The following is an 18,560-nucleotide window of genomic DNA, read 5'->3' as shown; positions in this document are numbered from 1 at the left end:
ATGCTGTCTCAGGTGTCTGTGTTGGGATTTCCGTGAAGCTTTGGGAGCCGAGCAGGGATGTGCACATTACGGCGTTAACGGGCTCTGCTGGTCTGTTCCTCCCCGCTGACCGGCTTCTCGGAATTTGGGCAAGCCACACAGGGTCACCGAATGACCCTCCTTCTCCCTTATGCTTCTTTTGAAGGGTTTTTGCAACAGCCAGTAACGTAATACGGAAACATATGTAATTATTTTGGAAGCATGGTTAACTTAGTCACGCACTGAGCACTTGGCACCGTTCTAATACCGCCAGAATGTGGCATCTGAAAGTTACTTGGGAATGCTGCTGGAATAAAATTCACTAGGCTTGCCGAGGAGGAGAGAGGAGTATCTGGTCAGGTATCTCGGCTTACCCACGTGCAGATTAGAGTCTCATTTACATCTTGCCCTAAGATTCATATGAATTATTTTACGAAAGTGATCGCCACAATTCAAAATATTTTCTGTGGCTGGGCATGGTTCTGAGAAAGTCACAGACATTGATTGGTTCATTAAATTCTCATTACAGCCCCAAGAGGATTGTAATCCTGCTGTTTCGGTCCTTATCTTACAGCTAAGGAAACTGAGGCACAGGGAACGGAAGGAACTTGCCCGAGGTCACAAGGCTCTCGTGTGATAGTCCTGGGATTGCAGCCCGGGCCTCAGTCCCAGAGTCTTTTCTCTGAGCCCCCACTGGGGAGCTGCACCTGCCATGACCACACCTTCCGCACGATTTCTTCCTTGAGCGATCAGTACACCCTCTGAGCTCTGCCGAGCCACATCTGTTTTATTTACCGCCGTACTCCCTGGGCCGGACACATATGTGTAATAGCCGACACATACGAGGCACTTGTGGAATGATTTTGTGACATCAGAGTGGTTTCTGACATTAATATCTTTTACACTAAACAAAACTCTTGTACCTCTGTTTTCTCACCTGACCCTTACAGCTGTGCGGTAGGCAGTATTTTCCCTCCCCTTTTACACAAGAGAGTGTCACCCTGTGGATGGCATCTGGTTGAGTCATGGGTTGAGTTCCTGGTTACATATCTCCCCCGCCGCCCCCAACTCCATACCTGTTTTTTTTTGTTTTTTGTTTTTTTTTTAACTTTCAGATTCTTCTGAAATTCTTTCTTTGGTGAGGGTCATCAGAAGGAAGCACAGGTAAGAAGATTTCATGATCTTCAAAATTCAGTGGCGTTAAAATAAGAAACTGTCTTGACAAGAACTGTCACGCTATCTGCTGGGGGTGCTTGGAACAGAGATCTTTGCGTTACAAACAAAACAGTGCCTGCCCGGAACCCTGCCAGAGGTGAACTCAGACTATCTGGCTTGTGCGATTGGGGGTAGAGCTGGAAAGCTTGAGGACACAGGTGAGTTTTCGCCCCCGCACTTCCCCCCCAGGACGCCCGTCCCATCGTGGTTCTTCTGCATCCTCTCCCACCCTGCTCTGCTCTCTCCCTCTAGCTAATGCCAGTGCCCTGGCGTGTGTCTTCTTATGGCCTGTGTGAATATCAGAATTCCCCTGTATGTAATCGGAAAATTGACACGTAGGCGAAATAAGCGAAACAGAGCTTTTAAAAGAGTGTAAGGCACCTTCTGGATCGTAAAGGAAATACATGTTCATAGTGGAATGTTTGGAAACGAGAGGATACAGAAGAAAATAGTTCTCAGAAGCAGAAATCACCGCTACGGGCGTTTCAGCCTTGTGCAGAACAGCTGACGTCTGGGACTTCCTCGTCAGGACGGCGCCCACCACCGGGACTGGATAGGGCGGCTCACTGTGCTTGAGCGGTTTTGCGCAGACAGCGCGGTGCGCGTCTACACGCCCGCTTTCCTCCCGGGAGTCTGGAACCGGTAGGTGCCAGGCAGAGGGGGGCCCTGTGCCCAGCCCCCGAAGAAACCCCTGACGCTGGGTCTCTCGTGAGCTTCCTCGTGGCGGCACTTCCCACGTGTGTCCTGTGTCCTGTGTCCCATGTGACTCTGCTGCGAGGGAGACTGGAGGCTCGCACCTGCCATTCTTTGCGCCCGGTGCCTTTCCCTTTGCTGAGGGTACTTTGTGTCTTCTCGCCCTGACAGGTCTTAGCTCCGAGTACGCCTGTGTGCGGAGTCCCCTCGGGTCCTGCTGCCCGTCCTTGAGCCGGGGTGGTCTTGGGGACTCTTGACCAAGGCCTGTTTCTTGTCTGTTTCCAAGCATGACAATATGGTATATTTTTTCATAAAACGGGTTTTATTTCTTTTTGAGATCTCTCATTTTCCCCACAACCACGAGTGAGCATTTTGTCATATGCCGTCAAATGTTCTTTCAAAACACGATCTGCACTCAAATCGTACCTTCAGCGTCTATGTGACGTGGGATGCTGGAGTCTTGCAGTTCACGTGCTGCTGCGGGTAGCGAGAGTCCTGGTTTGTAGTCAGGGTGCATCCCAGCGAAGGTTGTTCCTGGCGCGGGGTGAGAGAGGGCGCGGGGGTGTGTGTGACCTTGGCAGACACCGGTAAGGGTTCCTGAGGAAGGCGGTTTCCACCGGCCCAGGTGTCAGCCGCGCTCGAGAGTAGTCGTCCCACCAGCTCCTCTCCAGTGCTGAGTCTTAGCAGTGAAAGCAGTTTGTCAGTTGGGTGAATACTAGACGGTATCCTTTTAATTTGCGTTTTCGACTATTTGTGAGGTTCCAGTGATTGATTTTCTTTTCTGACTTGCCTGTTGGTATCTTTTGCCTAGAGAGTTTCTCGTCCCGTGCTCAGGTATCTTGTGACTATTCTGGGCCGGGGTAGTGACCTCCCAGGGAAAAGCCTGTATCCCCACTCCGCTGGATCCGCCGGGGCCTCTGGCGCGGTGCGTGCTTCAGGAGCGGGCTTGGCTTCCGGTGGGAGGCGTGACTTCTGATGCCCGTTAATGAGGTGCATCCTTAACTGAAGCCCCGATGTACGCACTGGGGTTGGCACTCACCACGGGAGAGAGCCAGCGGAGTCCTGCGGAAGACAGACCCAGCGGTGGCGGTTTCTGTGGGGGAGAGTGGCAGTGAGGGGGCCCTCTGTACATTGACCGCTTGCTGTAGCGGTACACACGTCTCCACCAGGATGCAGGCCTGTGTATTCCTCATGAAATCTACGGCTCAGAATGTGAAAGCCTTACCAAGCGAACTAATCCCCAGTGATTACGAAAGCAACTCGAGACGGTAGTGCGGACAGGAAGGCACGGAGGGGGACCGTGCTGGCTGCGGTGGCTGTGCGGAGGCAGACGTGGGGGGAGGATGTCAGGATCAGCAGGGCGAGGGGCAGGGGGGAAGCCGAGGAGGCAGCGGACTGCGATGCGGGTGTTCGCAGCCTTGGCCGGCCGGCCTGTGTGGTGTTCGGGAGCAGGGACTGCCCGACTGAGCGTCCCCTTTCGGACTGACGTCGTCAGGCCTCTTCCCCCCTTTCGGGGTTCAGGCTGCCGGGGGGAAGGGTGGGGCCAACCCCAGAGAGCTGGACCACGCTCCCTGCAGCACGTCTCTGCTCGAAGAGGAATCAAATATCACGTTTGTGTCTACCAGCAGCTGACCACGTGTGGGCACACAGTGCTGGGGGGACGCGGAGCTGGTGGCCGGGATGTGCGTTTCGAAGCTGTGTTTGTGGGACAAGCCGAGTCTTTACTTTGATGGTTTATGTGAGGTGGTAGGGAAGGCGTGCCATGGATTGTGGTGGGTGCAGTCGCTAAAGCCCCCCAAGCCCCTCGGGCGATACAGCAGTGATGGATGGTCTCTCACTCGTGTGTGTGCAGCGTGCTTCTTTCTACACCCATGGAGGCGGCTCTGGGGGGATGTGTAACGTGGTCAGCACCGGCTGTCTCGGAGGAAGGGGTTGGGATTGGAGATTATAGTGGAGGGAGAATTTCACTGTTTTGTATGGATCCGAATCCGAATATTTGCTATGTGATTATTTCATGAGTCTTAGTTACATTTAAATTTTAACATTTGTAATGAAAGCAGTATGCCCTTTTGAAAATTGGGGAAAAAAGCACGAAGTGATCTGTGACCACGGACAAATTATTTAATCTTTCTGTGCTTCAGTTTCCTCATCTGCAAGTTGGGGAATGAAATGGTACTGATTTTATAGGGTTGTAATAAGAGTTCAGTGAGATAAAACTCAAAGCCTGGCACCTCCTGAGTGCGTAATAAATTACTTCAACATTCGAGGGGCACCTGGGTGGCTCAGTCGGTTAAGCGTCTGACTTTGGCTCAGGTCAAGATCTCATAATTCACGAGTTCGAGCCCCGCGTCGGGCTCTGTGCTGACAGCTCTGAGCCTGGAGCTGCTTCGGATTCTGTGTCTCCATTCTCTCTGTTCCTACCCCACTTGCCCTCTGTCTGTCTCTCTCAAAAGTAAATACACATCAGAAAAATTAAAAAAAAAAAAAAATTCAACATTCGAGAAGAAAGAGAACGTGAATGGGTCATCTTGGCTTCCACTGTATCATTGTCTCTGGGCTGTGGTGGTAGTAGAAAGGGTCTGAATTCAGCCCCATGTAGAAATGTGATGGAAAAGAATTGCTTTGGGTATCAGGAGACTCTGGCCGTGGACGGGGCTCTCTCCTCGCGTGTGACCCCGTGTGTGATGGGAGCGGAGGCTCGTTCGTGTGGCTGGGGTCCCCGTGGCGGGGCTGCTGGGAGGGCCCCAGGACATGCAGCAAACACGCCAGCCGTGGCATTACGAGGAGGAGCAGGTGGACAAGGGAAGCAGAAGTTTCCAGAGAACACAGCGCCGCCTGCCCTGTGCGGAGAGAAGGTTCCTCCCCTGTTCCTTTCCACCTTAAAGGAGAACCAGCCGGTCTGGATCCACCCACCCAGCAGCCCCCGTGTGCTGTGTGCGCGTGTCGATTTGGCCCCTTGACGTTTGCTGGATCACGGCGGCAGCCGTGGAAGGGCCAGCTTGCCTCGATTTGTGGGTCTGGGTGTTTGCGCTCTTTATAAACAGTCAGAAAAGGCGTGGAAGGCCGCGTGTGGCAAGCTGGCAGATCCAGCAAAACGCGGACGGTTCCGTTGGCACAGTTTGCTTGAGCACGGGCTCAACGCAGTCCCATAAACAGACACATTGGCCGTATTTCAGAGCTTTTCTTAAAAAAAGGCGTTCCGCCGTCGGCCATATGGCTTACGGGTTTTCCTTGAAATGCGTGAGTTTGATGGTCAGACATCTGAAATCCGAAACCGTAACCGTCTTAAAACAGTTTTATGCCCCCCCCCCCCCCCCCACCGCCTGTTTCCATTAAGAGAGGAATTGAGGGAGCACCGTGTCACTTTACATAGGCTTTTGTCAGTCTGTCCTATTCCCCGCTGACCTGTCGTAACGTCAGCATCTGTGCGGGTGGGGCGGAGACCCTTTTCTCCTCTTTCCGGTTGCCTTGTCCTCTCCGGCTTTGATCCCTCCCTTTGTCTGTTCGCACCTACAAAAACGTGGGCTCGAAGACCTGGGTTATTGTCTCAAGGCCGCTGCTCTGTCGGCCGTCCTGGTGCACCGACGACGAGTGTCTGTTGCGTGAACGTGCTGGCCGAAACGGCTGCTCTTGTGCCGTGTCCTGAAACAGGCTTTTAGAAGCGGCGAGAAGAGGGCGTGGAGGCCGTGAGCCGCTGGGGCCGCACGGGTGGCTGTGGGATGTGTCGTCAGCCCGCATACTGACGCTGCAGGAGGGCGGGGTGCGTGAGCGGAATCGTGTAGACCACGTCTTCGGGAAATTAGCTGACGGTCACAGCTGCCACGTGTGTGCGTGTGCAGCGTTGCTGGGGCTCGGCACCACAGCCCTTTCATCCCGGCGCAGGTGGAAAATGCGGCGTGAGGCACCAGAAAGTGGCTAGGCCAGCGTCGCCTGGTTGCACGGGGGCCGGAGCCTTTCAACTGCTCACCTCACCGCCCGCCTTATAGCTCGGACCATCCTCCCTGACTCTGAATATGCAGTAATGGGGGAGAAACGTACCCCGATGTCACGGGGGCAGAGAAAAAAACCCAGCAGCCTAGAATCATGTTCACAAGTCTTGTACCTAGAGAAAGTAGTGATTTTTTTTTTTTTTACCATGCCTTTAAATTTCCCAATACCTTATCTTTTCTCCTAAGTTTTATAAGACAGTACAAAAGAAGGCGTTTGGGGAACAGCGACTTGAGAGAAAGGGGAAATGTCAGATAGACAATTGCCATTTTTATTTTATTCTCAGCCTAGAATTTAAGCACTTTGGACTCCTGTGTAAGGTACAGCTTGAACCATTGTGTGGCCAGTCATTACGCATAATTGCAGAACAGCAGGTGCAAACACCAAATCTGCCCTCTAATGGTGGCCTTATTAATTTTAAATTCAAATGGCAGGAGAAGCAGATGGCGAGGCGGGCTACGCATTTAGATGTTTGGTCATTGACAGCTCTTTACTTCCGCGCATTATGTTGGACCCGGAGGCTGGCTGAGCTCACAGAGAACTGATCGTGATCTGTCGCCTCGCCAGCTGGGCTCTTTTTCACGCTGGGTCCAGAAGGGTTGCTCTCCTGCCGTCAGTGAAGATAGGTTGCTGATTGTTTTGGAATCACGACGGGTTATTTATGCCATCCAAAATTCTGAGGCAAAGCTGTCAGATGGCTGTCTTCTGTATGTATTTCAAATCCGCATTTCAAGTGTACGTAAGCTAATTAAGGTCTTCTTTAATGGGTAATTGAGCATATTATTGATCGATGCGCGAAGAGGTGTCCGTACTCCGCTGCATGGTCCCTGGCACTTTGCACGAGGATGTGAGCCTTAGAACGTAAGCTGGAGTTTCTGAATGATTACCCAGGAGTGACGCCGAGCACCGAGAGGAACACTTATTAAAACGATATCCCTTAATTTTGTGCAAGTGCGGATTTTACAGCAGTGTTCAAAAGGCAGCAGCAGAATTGGCCCAGCACCCCCACCGCCTTGTGTAAAAATCCACAGGTGCTCTCCGGGCCGGCGTGCTCCCTGCCTTTCTCACCACAGGCTGTGCACCTGCTCTCCTGCTTACCTTCCCTACCTGTTCCCGCTCCTCTGGGCTCTCCTCAAAGGGGGCGGCCTGGCCACGGCTTCCCTGAGCTGCGTAGGACTGTGGCCTGAAAAGTGGCCCCACTGCCCGCCTGCCGTCCTGCGGGGGCCAGCCTTGCCAGCTGCTGCGGTCTGGTCACCGAGTGGCACCGAATGCACGTCGTTCTATAAAACTGGAGGCCACAACGGTGGCAGGAGAGATCGCTTCGTCAGGATGCTCTGGGCATTTTAATCATGGGGGTAAGTCGTGGGAAAATATGTGATTCCTGAACTGTGGTGTCAGAGGGAAGTCAGGGACTTGACGTGGAATGACAGCGGAGGAAGGGAGTGGAGGGGTAACAGGCGCGCTGGCATCTAGTGACTGGGCACTTCCTCCGTGTCCCTGCCGGGTGCAGGCGGACACGCGCCCACATCCCACGTGTGACTTGGAATCTGGCCTCGCAGTCACGTTTCAAGTGCCACGGTCATGTCCCTCCTCGTGCGGCGGGCCTGCAGCTGCGTTCAGCCCTGTGGAAGACACTGGTGCTCCTCGGGGAGGTGAGTCCTGCCACCGGAGTCCTGGACCAGGCCGTGCCACCGTTTCACTGCAGCCTCGCAGCCAGGCCGCCTTTGGACCTGCTTCTCGAGCCTGGAAGTCCCGTTTCCTCTGCGTCCTGCACATATTTAATCCGTCATTCGTTGTTGAGTTTCGCCGAGTTAACCGCGTCGTGGCTGTGTGACCAGACTCCCGAGTCCACGCACGGCAACGTGGATGCATTTCGTGGTCTTCAAGGTCCCGCTTGCCGTTTCTCGTGGGCTGTACGACAGGCTTTCAGGATCACACTCTGGGTGCCGCGTTCATGGGGGTTTACTTGTCAAGGCTACTCTGGTCAGAGCCTGCGTAGGGGGAGCAGGGCAGGCGGGGACGGGGGCGGTGGTCTGCCTGCTGCCAGTGCATTCTCCAGCTTGTTTGGCTGGACCTCGTGGGGGGCGTCTCTGCATTAAGTTTGCAGCTAATGCTGGAAGAGTGGCCATTGGCACAGAGATACTAGATAGGACAGTTTGCTAAATACACTGCACTGGAGAAATTTATTTTTATGTTTTAGTTTTTAAATTTTTTGAATGTTTATTCATTTTTGAAAGAGACAGAGACAGAGTGTGAGCAGGGTGGGCCAGAGAAAGAGGGAGACACAGAATCCGAAGCAGCTCCAGGCTTCGAGCTGTCAGCACAGAGCCCGACGCGGGCTGGAACCCACGAACCGTGAGATCATGACCTGAGTGGAAGTCGGACGCTTAACCGCGCGAGCCCCGCCGGGCTCCCCTGCGGTGGAGACGTTTATGCACGGGCAGCATGGGAGGCGCTCTGGTGTGGGGCGTGTGCTTTACGGCCTCTCCTTGCAGCGTTACAGATTTCCGGAGGATTCTGTGATAACCGGAGTCGCCACGGGTGTCATTCTTGCGGGCTGTAGGCAGTCAGGATTTCTTCGGTGTTAACGTGATAGTGGCGGTGTTGTTCCCAGCCACGTGTGTGAATTAGATGTTCTCTTGGCAGTGCCGCCGGAGGCGTTTGCCGTGGCTCACACTTGAGGGGGTACGTGCACTTGGACCGGCGTGGACCGCGAGCGAGCGAGACCCAGCCAGGTGCTCTCAGCCCAGTTGTTCACCCATCACTGTCCCACCTGCCAGTCAGACTCCAGACGATGTCCCCTCCACGCACAGCCCCCCACTCGCCCCCACGTTCACACCCCCTCACATGCACACACCCCACACCCACGCATACACACCCCACACTCACCCCCACAACCCCCACACCGACCCCACCACCCCACATGCACACACACAACTTCCTTCTTAACTCCCTGGGCCCTGGGCGGCCACTGTCAGGTCTCTGTTTGCCTTACCTGCTTCCAGCACTTTCCCAGCCCACTGGCCCCCTTGTTCTTACCTCCCAGTTATCTGTTGTCCCCAGTCGGCCTGCTGGCCTCGGCTTCTGGTGTTGGAGGCTCTTGGGGCTAGGAGCCACCCTCACAATGATCAGGGTTTTCCAGAGCTCGTTTTATCAGGCCCCGGGGATGGGAGAGAGGCTGAGGCTTATCGACCGTGCACGCTGTTGGATAACGATGGGACTTTGTCCTGCACAGGGAGCCTTTGGCGTGCGTGGTGGTAAAGAACGCCTTGACGTCTGCCCTTCTGGGGAGAGACGGTTTGTGAACCGAGCCTTGCTTCCAACCAGAAAAGCGTGGTTTGCACACCGTCTTGTCGTGGTACTGAGTATTGCTGGACGAGGTGTTCTTGACCTGCTTGCTCACTCGTCCACGGTTTATTGAGCTGGGCCCGTATTCCTGCTGCCCCTGGGACTGGCCCTGAGGGAGTGGATGGCCTGGGCGCACACCTGTGCACAGAGCCTTGAAAGTGTGGTCACGGGGTGCCTGCAAGACACAGGACTGAGGTTCTGGTCCGCCTCGCCGAGCTGCGTGTCCCTGTAGCCCTGCGTCCCCGCCAAAGCACGTGTCACGTCATTCTGAAATTCTCTGCTTGTGTATCTGTCCTTCCCGTTAAACGGAGAGCTCTCACAGGACAGTCTGTGGGTCCTGCGTCCGCTATTTTTACACCCCCCTTGCCAAGCTCGGTCAGACCAAAGAAAGACAAGGGCTCTTTACCGTTTTCTGAAAACCAGCGGGGCTGAGCGGAGGGGTCCCCCCAGTTGGGGGGCTGCAGGGAGACAGGATGGACTCAGAAGGAGGGAGTGAGTTTCGTTTGTTTTGTTTTTCACTCTTTCGTTTGAAACAACTCAGACTTAGGGAAAAGTTGCAAAAATCACACGAAGAATTCCTGTATGCTCTTCAGCGGATTCCCCAGACATCTTAGATTTGTGCTTCCGCCCTCCCTCTCTTTCTTTGTCTTGTTTGTGTGTGTGTATATTCATTCGTTCATTCGTTCGTTCGTTCATTCATTCGTTCCCAACTGTTTCTAGTGAGGCTAGGTTGCAGGGGCGAGGTGAAGAAGTGGAGAGGAGGCGGGTTGGGAGCTCTCTCAGCAACCTGGGCTGGCGAACGCAGAGGTTGGGCCTGGTGGGGAATGACAAGGGAGGCGAGAAGTGGGTAGTCTGCTGTGTTTTCAAAGGAGACCCCGTAAGATGTGCTGACCGGTTGGGTGAGAGGCTTCGCGGGTTTTGGCCTGAGTGACTGGTGGGCCGGCGACGCCATTACCAAGATGGGGAAGGGCCAGCCGGAGCCCTCGGGCCAGGGGGTCGGTGGCTGGTGGCATGGCTAAGACTGAGGTCCAAGCCCGAGGCCCTGGAGTGCAGGGGGCAGGGGGAGAGGTGGGGAGGAGCAGAAAGCACACCGCAAAGAACATGAGCAATTCACATAGGATTAGCTGATTTGATTCACAAGCAAAGAGGCCACAAAGGTGTAGAGTGTCTCCCGCTCACTCCTGCGGGACGGGGCCTGCCCGTGTCACACGGTGTCCACCACTGTGGACAGCAGCTGCCTCACATCGGCAGGTACACTGAGCTCCCTCTCATGTCCCGGTTCTCCTAATGCGCCATCCGTGTCCCCTGGCCTTCGCTTTCACAGCTGTTTGTCACCACCCTGTCCCCTGCGCCCGAGTGTCTCCTGTATCGATCCCATCTCTCCGGCATTCCTCAGGAAGGCTGGATTCAGCTCTGTTTCCCCACAGAGGGCAGCTGGAAGTGTGGACGGGGTCTCAGCTCAAGACGGGAATTTAGGGGCCATGACAAATGGTAGTTAGATTCATGGAGTCGGAGGAAATCACCCGGATGTGTGTTATGATGAGGGAAAAAGCCCCGGGTCCAGGAAGATGCATGGCAGTAGCGGAGGAGGCCCGTCAACCGAAGGGAAGGAAGAGGTATCTCGGGAAACACAGGAGAAACCGTGTCCAGAGGGTGGGCGATGGGGGTGTGGTCAGATGCCGTCCCGTCGATGAAGTGAGGACAGATGTCACTGTGACTCCATGGGAGCCGGTCTGGGGGGGGGGGGGGGCGGCGGGACGTGGGAGCCCAGCACAGTGGGGAGGAAGGAAGTTGGGGGCGGTGTAGACCCCTCTTTGGAGGGAGCTGGTGGATTAAGTAAGGTTTACTCTAGATGGTTTGTCGCGATGGCGTGAGCAGGACTTAGTTCATTCTGTATCCTCTGGATCCTCATCCTGGGGGGCGGGTTAACATCCTATACCCGGAAAACTAAATGTGTGTTAGAAATCTCTGAATTGTGGCTTATGCTGTATTTTGGACACTGTGAGGGACATGTTTTCCTGCAGGAATAGGGCCCTTTGCATCGACTTTGAAAAGAACTACTTCGAAGAGGGACACACACTTTCACGCGGAAATGGTAACGTGACGGCATAGTTTTCTGCTTTACTGAAGCCAGGATTACTGAGCTGGGGGTTCCTGAAGTTGCTGGTACTTTTATGAGGTTGCTGTGGTTACTCTGTCACTTGCGAGCCTTGTGTCTTCGAGCGACTTACCCTTCCAGGAAGTCCTTTCCTCTTCTGTGAAATAACGTCTCCGCAGATTCTACCATCATTTAAAGCAGCATTATGACGTGTTTGGAAGAGGGGTTCTCACTAGGTTGGGGGGGGGGCTCTCGTGACATCTACAGGGGAGGTGAGGCTTGGTGTCTCCGGGCAGACTACGGTTTACTGAGGCCGGACTGCGTAGCTGCTGCTCCGTTGTCGGCAAGTTGCTATCGTCTCGTTTAATCCTTGTACCTGCTCTTTAAAGCAGAGATTAAACTTTACAAAATGCTCTTTAACAGATAATTATACTGATGATGGTGATGGTAGCGGTCACGGCTTGCTCACGGCTTATCCGGTGCTAAATGTTTCACCAGGCACATCTCAGCAGAGCCCTGGTGGCGAGGCCCCGTCCTTCCTTCCCATTCTGCAGAGGGAGGAGCGGTGATGTCGCCGTGTCCTTGAGGCCACAGCTAGGAGGTGGGGGAGTGGAATTTCAAGCCAGTGGCTTCAACTCCGGAGTCTGCTGGTTCCGTGTGTGACCACAATTTCGTCATTGCATTTTGTCAGAACCCGAATCTCATCTGTCCTGGGAGCTGGCAGCTCCAGACTCTGAGAAGCTATTGTGAGGCCAACCGTCTCCTTTAATTGACTTCCACTGACACACAGACATATGTTACCCAGCCTTTGGTGCCCACCGGCCCTCCCCATCCACACGGGCGCGGTGGGGGCCCCATCTGCCAGGGGGTAGGGGCAGGGCGACAGATGGCCTTTCAGTCTGCTTTCCCCCGCAGACAGACCCGTCGGCCCCCCGCTCCCCATGCGGTCTGAGCCTCGGTTCTGTTCCTGCTGTCAGGAGCCCCAGAGGAGCACAGAGGGACCCGGGTGGAGGTAGAGCCCGCGGCCTTGGCCCCTCGCGATGACCAGACGATAGGACCAAATTCACCTGAAGCCCTAACGCCAGCTTCTCCGCTGCCGGGCTGCTCCCTCACTGTGAGTCAGGTTTCCGTGCGGGGCAAGAGCAGTTGTGGGGGCAGGTGACTCGGGTGCATGTCACGTTCAGGTGGTGTCCCTGTGAGGCCGGCTCCACACTCGCAGCAGGAAGACGTGAGCCTCAGAAGAGGATTCGGTCTTCCATTTCCGATTGTGTTTCAGCTCTTAGCAGACTTGCCTCACAAGTCCTTGCCCTGGGGGCGCCCGGGGGGCTCCGTCGGTTGAGCTTCTGGCTTCAGCTCAGGTCACGATCTCACAGCTCATGAGTTCGAGCCCCGCGTCAGGCTCTGCTGACAGCTCGGAGCCCGGAGCCTCCTTCAGAGTCTGTGTCTCCTTCTCTCTCTGCCCCTCCCCTGGGTGCACTCTTTCTCTCTCTTTCTCTTAAAAATAAATAAACATGAAAACAAAACCAAATCCGAACCAAACCCTTGCCCTGTCGCGACCGCCTCTGCAGTGTTGGGATCGTATGCCGGCCCTTGGCTTTCAGGCTCACTTTTCTGGACCTCGTGTCCCTGAACCCCCTTCCCATGTGGCGAAGATTTTAGGCTTTAGGCTCCGGTAGCCGCCCCCGTGGACCAGGGGTGAGTGGGCGTGGCTGGGTGCCAACCAAACTGTGTGCAAACAGAGGCTTCGGGCCAGATTGGGCCCACGGCGGGTTTGTCCCCACTGAGAGGCGGGAGGCTGCAGGTCGAGCCGTGCTACCAAGTCTTTTCAGTCTGGTTGGACCTGGCCGTTCGGAGCTTAGCCAGAGGCCAAACGTGTCTTTGGGGGCTTCGTTCCTGGGCTAACCGTCCCCTCTCCTGATGACTTTGCTGGAGGCTTGAATCCAGTTTGTGGTGAGCGTCCCGCCCCGCTTGTGGGTGGGAGGAGGCTTCACGGCAGGAACGCTGTCCCGATTTCTTCCAGGAGCCCTGCTGCCGGCCGGCCGGTCGGTCCACTGGGTCTGCAGACTCAGTGAGGGCCGGGTTCGGGCCCGGCGGGCCCGGACCCAGCAGGATCGCGTCACCTAGGAGCTCCTTAGGAATGCAGCCCTGCGGGGCCCCCTTACCTGCAGAATCAGAATCTGCATTTCCACAGGAACCAACCCCCCCCCCCCCCCATTCCCATGGCAGAGTGAGAGTTCCAGTCTGGAGGACAGGGAGAAAGCATTTTAAAAATACTTTTATCTCTGGTTTTTTAATATCAAAATATAATTCTGCAACGTGAGAGCTGTGAAGGCAGCTCTGTGTCTTTACAGACACGAGAGTCGTCACGGACTGTTATTTTCCTGACAGAGAGGGGGCCATCCGGCCCGCTAATGCAGAGTGGCGTAGAAAGTTCTAGACTAACGAAACAATACGAGGCAGAAGGTACTGCCCCCCCTCCCCCCTGGGGCGTCACTGGGCACACTGCCTTGCTCTCTCGTGCCTCAGTCTCTCCTGTATCATACGAGCCGTGGATGGCAGCCAGCGTTTGACTAAAGCTCCCCCTGGTTGCGAGAATTCTATTTGGTCTTCTTCTGGTGTGCGCTTTGATCCTGCCCCCTGCCCCTGCCGTCCATTCCCCGTCCTCACACGTGCCCTCTCCTCCCTTCCCGCTTTTGACCGAGGACTGCGGTTCGGGCACAGCTGGCGGGGCCAGGGGAGCCATCTGAAATGCGTGGTCACCGTAGAGCTGCAGAAGCGGTGCAGGGAAGAGCTTGAATTCGGGGAGGACCGCTTCGAGTTTGTGGGAGGTGAGCCGGCTTCGCCCGGCGGGCACGTCTGGAGTCTGAGGGCACTGTCCTCGGTGTCCTGGGGCCCTGCCTCCCAATGTCCGCGGTCGTCCAAAGCCGCGTCTCAGATGACTCAGGTAAGTGTGGCTGCAGGGCTCGGACCATCTAGCTGGACGCGAAAAAGGTGGAGCTTAGGAGGAAACATCCCTTGTCTCCGTTCCTGGAAATGTGGGCTCTTGCAGCTGGCGTGGGCCTCCCTCTCCCTCCGCCTGCCCTTCTCCCACCGCCCGGGGAGAGCGAGGTCTGCGAGCAGCTTCCCCACTCTGGAACCTCCTAGCTGCCCCTCCCCCACGAACCCTCTGTCCCGGCAGTCATTGGGGACATCTGCAGGGCCTTGGGCTCTCTGAGCCGGCAGCAGGTGGCTGCCTCGTGGGCCAGAGGCTCATCTTTCATTCTGTGTGGAGAGGCCTCGGGTTCTTTAATTTTTATTTTTATTTTTTTATTTTTATTTAACGTTTATTTATTTTTGAGACAGAGAGAGACAGAGCATGAACGGGGGAGGGTCAGAGAGAGAGGGAGACACAGAATCCGAAACAGGCTCCAGGCTCTGAGCGGTCAGCCCAGAGCCCGACGCGGGGCTCGAACCCACGGACCGCGAGATCGTGACCTGAGCCGAAGTCGGACGCTTAACCGACTGAGTCACCCAGGCGCCCCGCCTCGTGTTCTTTTAAAGCGACGCTTCTGCATTCGGAGGTGGTGCCCGGCCTCTTCTGTGCCCTGAGTTAGCACCGTCCCCGCGGGTTGTGGAGGTAGGATTGTTTCAGAGAAAGAGAACCTTCTGGGCAGCTAGACTCTTCTGTCGGTCCTTTCTGTGCTCTTGGCCCGAAAGTCCCTGCTCCTCCCCTAGCTTCAGCGTCTGTGTTCATAAAACCATAGTATTAAGGGCACCTGGGTGGCTAGGGTGATTGAGCATCTGACTCTGATTCAGCTCAGGGCATGATCCCAGGGTCGTGGGATCGAGCCCTACTTTGGGCTCCATGCTAAGTATGGAGCCTGCTTGGGATTCTCTGTCCTTCTCTCTCTCTGTCTCTCTCTCTCACTCTCCTTCTTCCCGTCCCTCTGCTCATGTTCTCTCTCTGTCTCTCTCAAAATAAATAAAACTTAAAAAAAAAAAACAACGCTCATAGTATTAGGTGGGATACTGCCCAAGATCTCTTCAGCTTTAGGAGCCTCTGCCTGAAGAGGAAACCGAGTCAGCGGGGAGACAGATGTGCCCAGAGAGGGTGGGTGGGCTCCGTACCTCGCTGCCTGCCCCTGGAACTCTGTGAGGAGGCAGCGGCTGGCGGGGGAGGCGGGCGCCCGCGCCCCTGCACCTGGCTCGGCCCTGCCTCCCTGCAGGTGCGCGGGGACCCGGGCTTCACGTGGCCTCTCCATGCTTGCTGGACAGGGGCGGCTGTGTGCCGCTTTTCGCGGAGCCTTGACCTCCTGCTGGAGGGCTTCGTACTTGAGCAGGAACCTCTCGCCCCTGGGAGAAGGCAGAGCTGGAGAGGGTGCGGGTTGTCCCCTGTCCCCTGCAGCTGTGTGGGCCGTGACCCCTCCAAACCTGGTCGGCCTCCGCAGTGGCCTGGGAGAGAATAAAGCCTTCGGTTGTTTGAGTCGGACCCGGCTTACGAGTTCAGTCTGCCTTTCTTTCCCCTTTTGTTTGTTTTTGTTCCTTCCGTTGACTAGAAGGAGAACGCATTCGTGAATGAAGTTCCGAGCAGCTGTATGGTGATGAAGACACAACTCTGTTCCCTGGAACTTTCTGAGTCTCTGCGCCTGTGGTTAGGAGCCCTGCTTCCCTCCTTAGGAAACTGGAATTAGCCCTTGCTGTGCCGAGCCAGTCCATGCTCCTGTTCCCTATCTGCTGTGCGGCAGAATCTTCTCTTCACATCCTATTTACCTCGGTTTTCTCCCGTTTGTCTGGCATTATCAGATTCAGTGTGCAGAGGTCTCCTGTTTTGTGTGGCTCCGCCTTGACTAGGTGGGGTCTTTTTCTCTGACCTTGAACTGCCTGTCACGTGATCAGCCTGCCCCGCCCTGGTTGGAGCCCCGCGAATCCGGGAATCCAGCAGGACGGGTCCCTCGCCCACTCAGACCACGGCAACCTGTCCCCCTCCCCCCCCCCCCCCCATCTGCCTTCTTTGCTTTGCTTTGCTGATCCTAGAATTGCATGAAAATGGGATCGTGTAGTGTGCCTTTTTGTGCTTCCTTCACAAGTGGCGCAAATGGATAGTTGGTTTCTTTTTATTGCGACCAAATACTCCATTGTGTGAACGCGTCATGGTTTATCTGGGTATTTGCTAATGATCTCTAGGCCAAGGGCAGCGTCTGGCTGTTCTGAGCGAAGCCGCTAACGTTTGTGTGCAGACACGCACGGTGGAATTATCAGACCCCACGGGAGATGCACGTTTCACTTTAGGAGAAGCTGCCAGACTGTTCTCTGGAGTGGCTGCACCACGGAGGCTCCTTCCAGGAAAGTGCCAGTGCGCCGCACGCTCACGGTTTTGTCTGTGCCTGATGCCGCCAGTCTCACGAGCTCTGGTCATCGTGCTGCAGGTGGAGGCATGTGCCGTCGTGATTTTAACTAGCTTCACCCCGGTGACTGGTGGTGCCCACGTCTCACGGCCATTTGTGTCTTTTTGTGCGTGTGGCCTGTCGGACTCCTCTGTTGTTTATTGTTAGGTTCTCTGGACGTTCTGAGGAGTCAGTCTGTTGTGCTTTGTCAAATGTGCACTGCAAGTATTTTCTCAGTGATGTCTTTCAAAAGCCCAACTTACCGAGTTCTAAATGTTATGTTAGTACTTTGTGTTCTCCCGAGAGCTCCTGGGCTACTCCAAAGTCCTAAATAATTACTGGCACGTTTTCTTTTCTATTTCTAGATAGTTTATGGTTTTACTTTTTACCTGCAGGCCTCTGATCCATTTGAATGTTCATTTTCGTAGGCGGTTTGATGCAGGGGATGAAAGTCACTCTTCCATGGGACACCCACTTGCTCAGAACCATTTGTTCCGAAGACCGTTCTTTCCCCATTGAAGTGACTTGGCATCCTTGTCCGAGACCAGTTGGCCATCGTGTGGGACTTTGCTCTGTTCCACTGTCCCTCCTAACAGCAGTACCGCACGGGCTTGGTTGTTGTGGGCTGGCAGTTAAGTCTCGAAGCTCGGTGAAGTCCCCCAACATGGTTTTTCTCTCTGCAGTGTTTGGCTATTCTTGTTTGTTTCATTTTCATGTACTTTAGATTCAGCATCTTTTTTTTTTTTTTTTTTTTTTCCCCTCTTTGCAAAAGCTGCTGGGACCTTGTTTGGGATTGTGTTGAGTCTCTGGAATATCTTGGGGGATAATTGCTGAATTAACTACAGAGTCTTGCACTCTGCGATATGGTGTTTCTCCTTTTATTTAGATTTGCGTTCAGTTTTCTGAGCAGCGTCTCACAGTGGACAGTTTATACGTCTTCCACAACACTTTGTTCAACTCAGGTATTTCTTATATTTCAAGGCCATTATAAATGGAATGAGGTGGTTTTTTTTTTTTTTTTCTTTCTTTCACTTTTCAGTTGTTCCTTGCTAGGGAGCATCTGATTATTCTGCAGAGAAACTGGCAGGAGAGTAGACGGATGAGGGACCTAAACACAGGCCGGAGTGGTCGCCGTCCCCTGGGATGATCTGGGAAGGGTCTGCAGAGCGAGGTGGTGCTTGGTTTCACCCACAGAAATCTTGCTTGGGAGAGAAGTTGAGTGCTGGGGCAGGTGTATTGCAGAACACATGAGCCAAGGTCAGAGGAAGGAACACAAGAATGTTCTGGAAAGAATGAGCAGTAGCTGGATCTGGCCGCACGGAAGCACACACAGGCAGAGTGTGGAAGGTGGTCCATCTGTGAGGACGCTGGGGCCACACTGGCAAAGGGTTGGCTGCTGGACAAGGCTCAGCTTCGCTCAGGGGGCGCTAGGGTGTTTGTGAGTGGGCGACATGGAGCCATTCTTCATTCATTCATTCATTCATTCATCATTCACAGATTGTGTGATATACCTGAAACTAATATAGTATTATGTAGTTATACCTCAATAAATTAAAAAAAAAATTGTGATAAAATTGACCATTTTAACCCTTTTCAAGAATAGAAATCAGTGGCATTAAACACACCCGCACTGTTGTGGATCACCGCCCTCCGTCTCCAGAACTTTCCCACCTTCCCACACTGACGCCCTGCCCCCATTAAACACTACCTCCCCTACCCTCCCCCGGCCCCTGGCGCCCCCCACCCGCACTCTGTGTCTGTGGATCTGAATACCCTAAGGACCTCATCGGAGTGGACTTCTACAGTATTTGCCCTTCGGTCACTGGTTTATTTCACTT

At 54.6% G+C, this 18,560-nt stretch overlaps 1 protein-coding gene across 6 annotated transcripts in view; it reads left to right on the top strand.

Moving 5' to 3' along the window:
• The window catches only part of AFAP1 (actin filament associated protein 1), a 146,727-nt gene that overhangs the window by 29,697 nt on the left and 98,470 nt on the right, over positions 1-18,560 (top strand). The window contains exon 1 of one of the 6 annotated variants that reach the window (XM_027074325.2): positions 1,134-1,391. The exons of the other annotated variants lie outside the window; for them this stretch is intronic. The gene's annotated coding sequence lies outside the window, so the exon portion shown is untranslated. Of the gene's footprint in view, positions 1-1,133; positions 1,392-18,560 lie in introns of those variants that run through there. 6 annotated transcript variants of the gene reach the window in all.

Source organism: Acinonyx jubatus, chromosome B1 (assembly GCF_027475565.1).
Source record: "Acinonyx jubatus isolate Ajub_Pintada_27869175 chromosome B1, VMU_Ajub_asm_v1.0, whole genome shotgun sequence".
Classification (NCBI taxonomy): Eukaryota; Metazoa; Chordata; class Mammalia; order Carnivora; family Felidae; genus Acinonyx; species Acinonyx jubatus.
Note: the sequence above shows the minus strand (reverse complement) of the source record. Positions and strands in the feature narration are given on the sequence as shown.